The sequence below is a fragment of the Bos indicus x Bos taurus genome, chromosome 18 (assembly GCF_003369695.1).
Source record: "Bos indicus x Bos taurus breed Angus x Brahman F1 hybrid chromosome 18, Bos_hybrid_MaternalHap_v2.0, whole genome shotgun sequence".
In the NCBI taxonomy this organism is placed as follows: Eukaryota; Metazoa; Chordata; class Mammalia; order Artiodactyla; family Bovidae; genus Bos; species Bos indicus x Bos taurus.
Window position 1 is genome coordinate 37,490,032 of NC_040093.1, and position 7,974 is coordinate 37,498,005.

Genomic DNA, 7,974 nt, shown 5'->3' on the forward strand with positions numbered 1-7,974 from the left:
ACCACTGAGCCTCCTGAGAAGCCAAGGAGCTAGGTAAGAGAGCTAAATTTGAGTAATTCTTGGTTAGACTAAATATAAAATTCTCAGAGGTAACCCTGTCCAGGTCCATTAGAATGAATACAAAGTATCTATTCTAGTCTTTCTTCTTCTTTTCAATGTGTCCCAAAGTATTGTGCTGCCCTGGTGTGCACTCCAACTGCTTTCTCTCATGTCTCAGAATCCTTATTAGCATTACTCAGTTCTGATCACACAATTGATCAAAATATTCAAGTATGAAATGCTTACCAATTGATTGTTACCCAAGTCGGTTCCACCACTCACCACTATGGATTTTTCCTCTCTAGTGATTTTCAACCCTGCTTGCACATGAAAATCAAATGGGGAGCTTTTAAAACTAATATTGCCTGAGCCCCATCTCAGGCTATTAAATCAGAATCTATGAGAGTGGGGCTCCACTATGTCTTTTTAAAAGCTCCCTAGGCAGTTATAATGTGCAGTCAAGGTTTAGACCTACTGCTTTAACCTGAATGCCATACTCAGCATCTTCTCTCTCTCTCTGCCATGCTAAAGTGATCATAATATTTATATCCAGCTCTTTCAGTGTCAATTGTCATTTGCTAGGTAAACACCAGCTAAGAAAGAGGGTCCCACTGTGAAGAAACACATGGGTATCATGATATGTCAAGTATGTATGTATGTAACATTACCTCTGTCAAGGTGTTTTATTTTAATTTATATAATATATTCATATACTATAGATATTGATCTAGCTATACATTTGAACATAACTCTGGGTCACTCAGAGATCCTGTACTTCAGACAAGAGCTACCTCCATTCAGGTGACACATGAAAAAAAAGTCCTCTTCCAAAAATGCTACCAGGAAATTTCTATAGATATGTTCCTGAAAGAGGCTTAAATGGTGATGTTTTGTCATAACTGGAGAGAATTCTGCCTAGCAAGAATACTAAAGTAGGTAGCCATTCCCTTGTCCAGGGAATCTTACTGATTCAAGGATAGAACCTGGGTCTCCTGCATTGCAGGCAGATTCTTTACTGTTTGAGCCATGAGGGAAGCCTTCAGTACACATTTTAAGGGGTAAAGAATCCTTCATTGTAATCCTCTCACTCTATTAAAAAAAAGAAAAGTTTTGTGATAGGGTTACTTATTGTTATAATTTTTGTTATTATTAGACTAGAGATACCCAAAATATTTTTAAATGCATTAATACTATCACCAACTTTAAAAATACACATGCAACTATTAAGCCTGTGTTCTAGAGCCAAAGAGCTGAAAATGCTGAGCCCACATGCCACAACTACTGAAGCCTGCCCATATGGAGACCATAATCTACAACAAAGCCACTGCAGTGAGAAGCCCCGTGCACCACAATCAACCAGTAGCCCCTGATTTCCACAACTAGAGAAAACCTGTGCCCAGCAACAAAGACCCAGTGCAGCCAAAATAAATAAATAGAAACATATATGCAAGATGGATTTGAAAATGTAACAACTGTAACACAAAACCAAAGCAACTTAAAAGATATTTTGAAAAAAAATTTACATGGATAGAAAACTTATAATGATAAAGGCCAGTTTTGACTACCCCCCCACCCCACCCCGCACCCAGTTCTAGTTCCCTGCCCTGGGTGTAGCCTGGGTGTGTGTTTTTTCAAAACAATTTCCTATGCATTTACAAATATCTACAAGCATATAGTTGCACTATTTAGAACACAATTTTTAAACTCTTCCTCATTTGCTTCTTGTGATTTCTATCAGGTCAGTGCCAAGATGCTGAGAGACCCTGTGCCTCTGGATCTCTCTAGAGCTCATTGTTGGAGTAGTAAAACGTGCCCCCCAAAAAGTGCCATAAGCCAACAAGCTAAGTAAACATAAATTGAGATGACACCCCAAAGGGATTCAACAAAATTCACCACCATTTCAGTTCTTCAGGTAATGCCTGAACGCTTTTAATAGGACATGGGTTATTAAGGTGATGGGAGGGCAGGTGTCCATTGTGAAAAGACAAGAAAATGACTTCAAAGAAAATTCTCTGGAGCTAGGACAATCAATAAAACATCACACTGATGGTCCCATTATGTTGATTTCCAAGACTGTCTGGGCAAGACCACACCCTGCCTTCTGCATATGACTCTAGAGGGAACGGACAACCACCTGACCCGTTACATGGAGGCAGGAGATGAGGGAGGACTGGTATTCCTCACGGAAGTTCCTCCGTCTGTGGTCCATGAATCACCCAGACATTAAGAACAACTGATGCTTGTTTACCCCGTGCAGGCCCCTGGGCCTAATTTCAGACTCGAAGCCTCCAGCACTGTCCCTGGCATTAGGAAGGCACCACCACCGTAGGAAAACCCAGAACTCACCGCTTCCCACAAACACATGGAATCTGCAGCTACATATACATAGAACGACTTCCTCCAGGTAAAACGCAAACAACAGAGTCTGAGTGACTCCTACACCTCCAGCCAATGAGGGAAGGCCCCCGAGGATGAGGCCACGAGAGTCCGGACACAATCTCACCGGGAACTCCACCTGTTAGAGCGCCGCCACCGACCTGCGCTGTGAAGGAATTCCAATTCCGAGGGAACTCGAATTCTGAGCTCCTTCCTGAGGGAAAAGGGGTTTAGACCCCGACTTTTTATACCTGTACCTGAGAGAAAGTTCCCCAAACCCCTAGTTTTGAAAACCAGAGGGGGCGCCCATCCTCCAGACCCGAACTGAGAAAACTTAAACAGCTCCAAGGCCACTTACCCGATGAAGGGCTCAGTGCACAGGTGGGAGCTCCAAAAGTGCCCACTTTATGAGAATGAGGCTTTATTTGTGAATCTTAAAGTCTTCCCTGAGGGGCAGGCGTCTCTTCAACACAGTCCAGGGGACTGAGGGCTGGTGGCGCTATCTTCAAGCTCTCCCTCATGCGAGCTCCAACCCGAACAAGGCCAACTTCATTTGAACTCTAGGCTCCGCCCCTTCTCCCTCCTCCCTTTGCCGTCCACGCGTACTGTCCCCCACGCCCTGTCCACGTATTATCTGTCATATACGCGCATGGGGTTTTTCCACACTAAGATAGTGGTTAATATGTTGACTATCAACCATAGTGTGTGTGTGTGTGTGTGTGTGTGTGTGTGTGTGTGTGTGTGTGTGAGTCACTCAGTCATGTCCAACGCTGCGACCCATGGACTGTAGCCCACCAGGCTCCTCTGTCTATGGGATTTGCTAGGCAGGAATACTGGAGTGGGCTGCCACTTCCTTCTCCAATCAACCATATTAAACGTCACCCCCGGCAAAAAAAAAAAAAAAAAAGACTTCCTCTTGTTGGACTCCAAGCTTTCAGTTTTCGTCAATAGTTCTGAAAACAATTCACATTCTTAAGTGTAAAGAAACTGGAAAAAAGATTTAGATATAAAAATCATTAGGAAACAATTTCTGTGTGTTCTGCTGCGGGAACCTAGTGTACTGGGTATTTTTTAAGTATGGCAAAACCAATACAATATTGTAAAGTAATTACCCTCTAATTAAAATTAAAAAAAAAAAAAGTTTACCTAGGAGAATCATCTTGGAGAAGGAAATGTCAACCCACTCTGTCACTCTTGCCTGGCAAATCCCATGGATGGAGGAGCCTGGTAGGCTGCAGTCCATAGGGTGGTTAAGAGTCAGACACGACTGAGCGACTTCACTTTCACTTTTCACTTTCATGCATTGGAGAAGGAAATGGCAACCCACTCCAGTGTTCTTGCCTGGAGAATCCTAGGGACGGGGGAGCCTGGTGGGCTGCCGTCTATGGGGTCGCACAGAGTCGGACATGACTGAAGCAACTTAGCAGCAGCAGGAGCAGCAGCAGGAGAATCGTGTAAATACTGAAGTAACGCAGGTCTTCCCTGTTTTTCTGATTCACTTGATCCTCTAGGAGAAATCTACAAAATACTATCCACAAGGTTTCACAGACTTGTAGGACTGGATGCCGGAGAAGGCAATGGCACCCCACTCCAGTGCTCTTGCCTGGAGAATCCCAGGGACCGAGGAGCCTGGTGGGCTGCCATCTATGGGGTCGCACAGAGTCGGACAGGACTGACGAGACTTAGCAGAAGCAGCAGCAGCAGGACTGGATACATTTGTTCTTGCCACCTTGAGAAAGGCTGGGCTTTATAACCGGCAGTCTATTATTCTCTGGCATAGCCCTCCTGGCTCTCCCAGCTTGTTTACTTGCTCACTTGCTGGTTGTCCTCTGTGTCGACTGCCAGCAACTTTTTTTTTGGCCGTGCAGCTGGTGGGATCTTAGTTCCCCAATCAGGGAATGAAGGGAATGAACCTGGGCCCTCCACTAGACTGCCAGCAACTGATGGAAGGAGCTTTCTTTAAGGGAGGAGCTATTTTTCCTAATTGCAAATCATTACACTATAAGTGGTTAAAGAAAATAGTTTGTACTCTTAAAAAACAAGGCTTCTCTAGGACTCCTAGTGCATCACACCCTCTCCAACTTCCCCAGCCTAGCTCACCTACCCCTGTACTGATCCAAGGCCTGTCCTCCTCTCATCGATGTCCTCTACCCACTTGTGCCCCCCTCCCACTTCTCCTTTCCTCCCTCCTATTTGCCCCACTTCCCTTCTCCCCCTACCTGCTGCCCCTTGCCCCAACTGAAGGCCCCAAGTACCTCTGACCCATCCTCTGCCTGCAGTGTAGTACAGTATGTGATGCTCCAGAATTAGCCGCCATGTCCATTGTGCCCAGATATGTTTGAGCCCTACTAGAAGAGTTTCTACATCAGGCCCATCAACCCCACCCAGATAAGATCCTGATGCTGGAAGCACTGACCAACGTGGCATATGAGACTAACACCCATATTTCCCTACAGAAATTCCAAACCTACATTCTCAGCACATACAAGGACTTTACTGCAGCCATGGTCCAAGCCACTGGACACCTAATATAGGCCAAATAGGTGACATCTGTATCAATGACCTGGTGCAACTGTGATAAGTTCATGATCACAGAGTCAGTAGTCATCATGAAGAAACTGCTGCAGATGTACCCAGCATAGTATGTGATCATCAAACACTTGGCAAAGCTCATAGAGAACATCCAGGTGCCCATGGCACCTGAGCCAGCATCCTGTGGCTCATGGGTGAGTGCTGTGAGCATGTTCCTAGGATTACATCTGACATCCTGAGATAAACAGCCAAGTTGTTTAAGCTACAAGTTGTCATCAACCTGGTGGCCAAGCTTTACCTGACCAACTCTAAGCAGATCACAACTGCTGACCCTATCTGTACTGAGTCTGACCAAGTGTAACAAGAACTGTGATATCAGAGACCAAGTTCACTTCACCCAGCAATTTATGGCCCCTTTGGAGTAGTGTGGGGCCCTCAGCCACCATGCCAAGATGCTCTAGCACCCAAACCAGTCCCAGTCTTGGAATCATCCTTCAAAGACCAGGATCACTTCCTCATGGACTTACTGTCCCATCTGCTCCATGCCATGGTCACGGGCTACCAAGAGCTCCCAGACTGTCCAGAGGAAGTCCCAGATCCATCTGTGCACAACTTGTAAATACCTGAATGGACTACAAGATCAAATCAGTAGAAGAGGAAAGAGAAACCTTTCTGCTCAGATTCTGAGGGGGAGTCAGAGCTCATAGAGTCTACAAGTACTGAAGACCAGGATGAGGATGAGGAGAGGGGAAGGGCAGCAGGAGTGATCAGAGTGAGGAGAATTTTTCTTGGATGATGGCGACGATTCCAGCAGTAGCTCATCAGAGTCAGAGATGACAGCAGAGTCTGAGGAAGAGCAGATGAATCCTGCCTCCTAGAGGAAAACTAAAAATCAAACAAAAATCCAGTGGCCAAAGTGCCCCTGCAGCCAATATCTCCCCGCTAGATCTAAAGTACTTCCTCCCTCCCAGTGCCTGGCCTCTTCTCTCCTCCCATGGTTGTGTCCAGCACTCTGGCTGCTGACCTAGAGGACCTGACACTCACAGACTGCCCCCTGGTTCCTTCACTCCTGATTCCAATATCTGCTGTTGGGAGACAGGAGCTGCTGCTCCTCTTAGCTGGTGTGGGGCTGTTTGTGAGCTACACCCTCAGCAGCCAACCTTTTTCTCAAGACTCTCACGGGGTGGCTGAGCACATCCACCTCTCCATCAATCATCAGCATCCTGAAATTGAACACCTACTGCTCAGAGAATCTGCAACTGCTGTAATGGGCATTAACTTCTGTGACTCAACCTAGGTGGCCAAGCTTCCAGCTTCGCACCCAGATCAGACAGTCTCCATCTAGCCACAGGGGAGCTGATGGTCCCACCATCAGCTGGGTTGTGTCCCTTGTGGGGCATGTGGTAGGTACAGGTTTGCAGGAAGGACACAGACCAGTGGGAGCCTAGTCCTGCTGACCCTTTAATATTCCGCCCACTCGAGCTGCCCAGCTGACAGTCAACAATGAGAAGACAGTGATGGACACCATGCTGGTGGTGGATGTGTTGTAGGCTCTGATGCAATGATTCCCAAATGCTGAGAATTTGTTCCCCACCTGTCTCTCCATCATGAAATCTGGGCTGTTATCCACCCCCCTCCTCTTTATTTCTCTCTCCCTCTCTCTCTCATATCAAACTCCTTAGGTTGGATAGCATCCATTGTGTCCTCTGTCCCTCTGGCATTACCAGGCACCCCCTCTGCCCCAATCCTCCTCCCCATAGGTTCCTTAGTGAGCTGTGCAGAAGGCAGTAACAAATGCCTCTTTCAATCCTCCTGTTTTTTTCTGTAGCTATTATAGTAGCAAAATCTCAATTAAAAGTCTTATCCTTAATGTATGCTAGAAAACACATTATATAATACATATGATGAATATTAAATCGACTTATTGTGATTACTTGCAATATAGGTAAATATAAAATCATTATTTTGTACACCTGAAACTAATACAATGTCATACATCAATTATGTTAATACTCTGCTGCTGCTGCTAAGTCGCTTCAGTCGTGTCCAACTCTATGCGATCCCATAGATGGCAGCCCATCAGGCTCCCCCGTCCCTGGGATTCTCCAGGCAAGAACACTGGAGTGGGTTGCCATTTCCTTCTCCAATGCATGAAAGTGAAAAGTGAAAGGGAAGTTGCTCAGTCTTGTCCAACTCTTAGCAACCCCATGGACTGCAGCCCACCAGGCTCCTCCATCCATGGAATTTTCCAGGCCAAGAGTACTGCAGTGGGGTGCCATTGCCTTCTCTGATGTTAAAATGTGTATTTCTGGACTACAGTCCAGAACATTAGATCAGAATATCTAGATGTGAGCCTGAAAGTGATAGTGTTAGTTGCTCAGTCGTGTCCAACTCTGTGACCCCATGGACTGTAGCTAGCCCTCCAGGCTACCTATGTCCATGGGATTCTCCAAGGAAGAATACTGGAGGGGGTTGCCATTCCCTTCTCCAGGGGATCTTCTAGACCCAGGGATCGAACCCTGGTTTCCCGCATTGTAGGCAGATTCATTACTGTCTGAGCCAACAGGGAAGCTCTAGATGTGAGTCTAGATACTTTCATTTAAAAAGTGCCTGGTGCACTGGGATGACCCAGAGGGATGGTATGGGGAGGGAGGAGGGAGGAGGGTTCAGGATGGGGAACACATGTATACCTGTGGTGGATTCATTTTGATATTTGGCAAAACTAATACAATTATGTAAAGTTTAAAAATAAAATAAAATTAAAAAAAAAAGTGCCTGACATAATTTTACAAAATATTCGAGTTTAAACCTGTGAGGTATGCCGGGGATGCCTCTTGTTTTAGCAGAGTCCCCCCTTCTCCACCCTGGGCTCTTTCACATGGGACCAACCCTTCATAAATTGGGATTGATGTGCCAGAAGAAACTACAATAAAGTAAGAGAACTGAGATCTCTGGAACCTGTCTATTCTACACTAGCTAGTTTATAACAATTAACCAAATGAGTACTTACTAAGACACATTCAGGAA

The 7,974-nt window shown here is 45.7% G+C and overlaps 1 pseudogene; it reads left to right on the forward strand.

Annotated features, from left to right (window-relative positions):
• The first annotated feature begins 4,749 nt into the window (after positions 1-4,749).
• Positions 4,750-6,244, forward strand: LOC113875346 (annotated as a pseudogene).
• Positions 6,245-7,974: the final 1,730 nt, after the last annotated feature.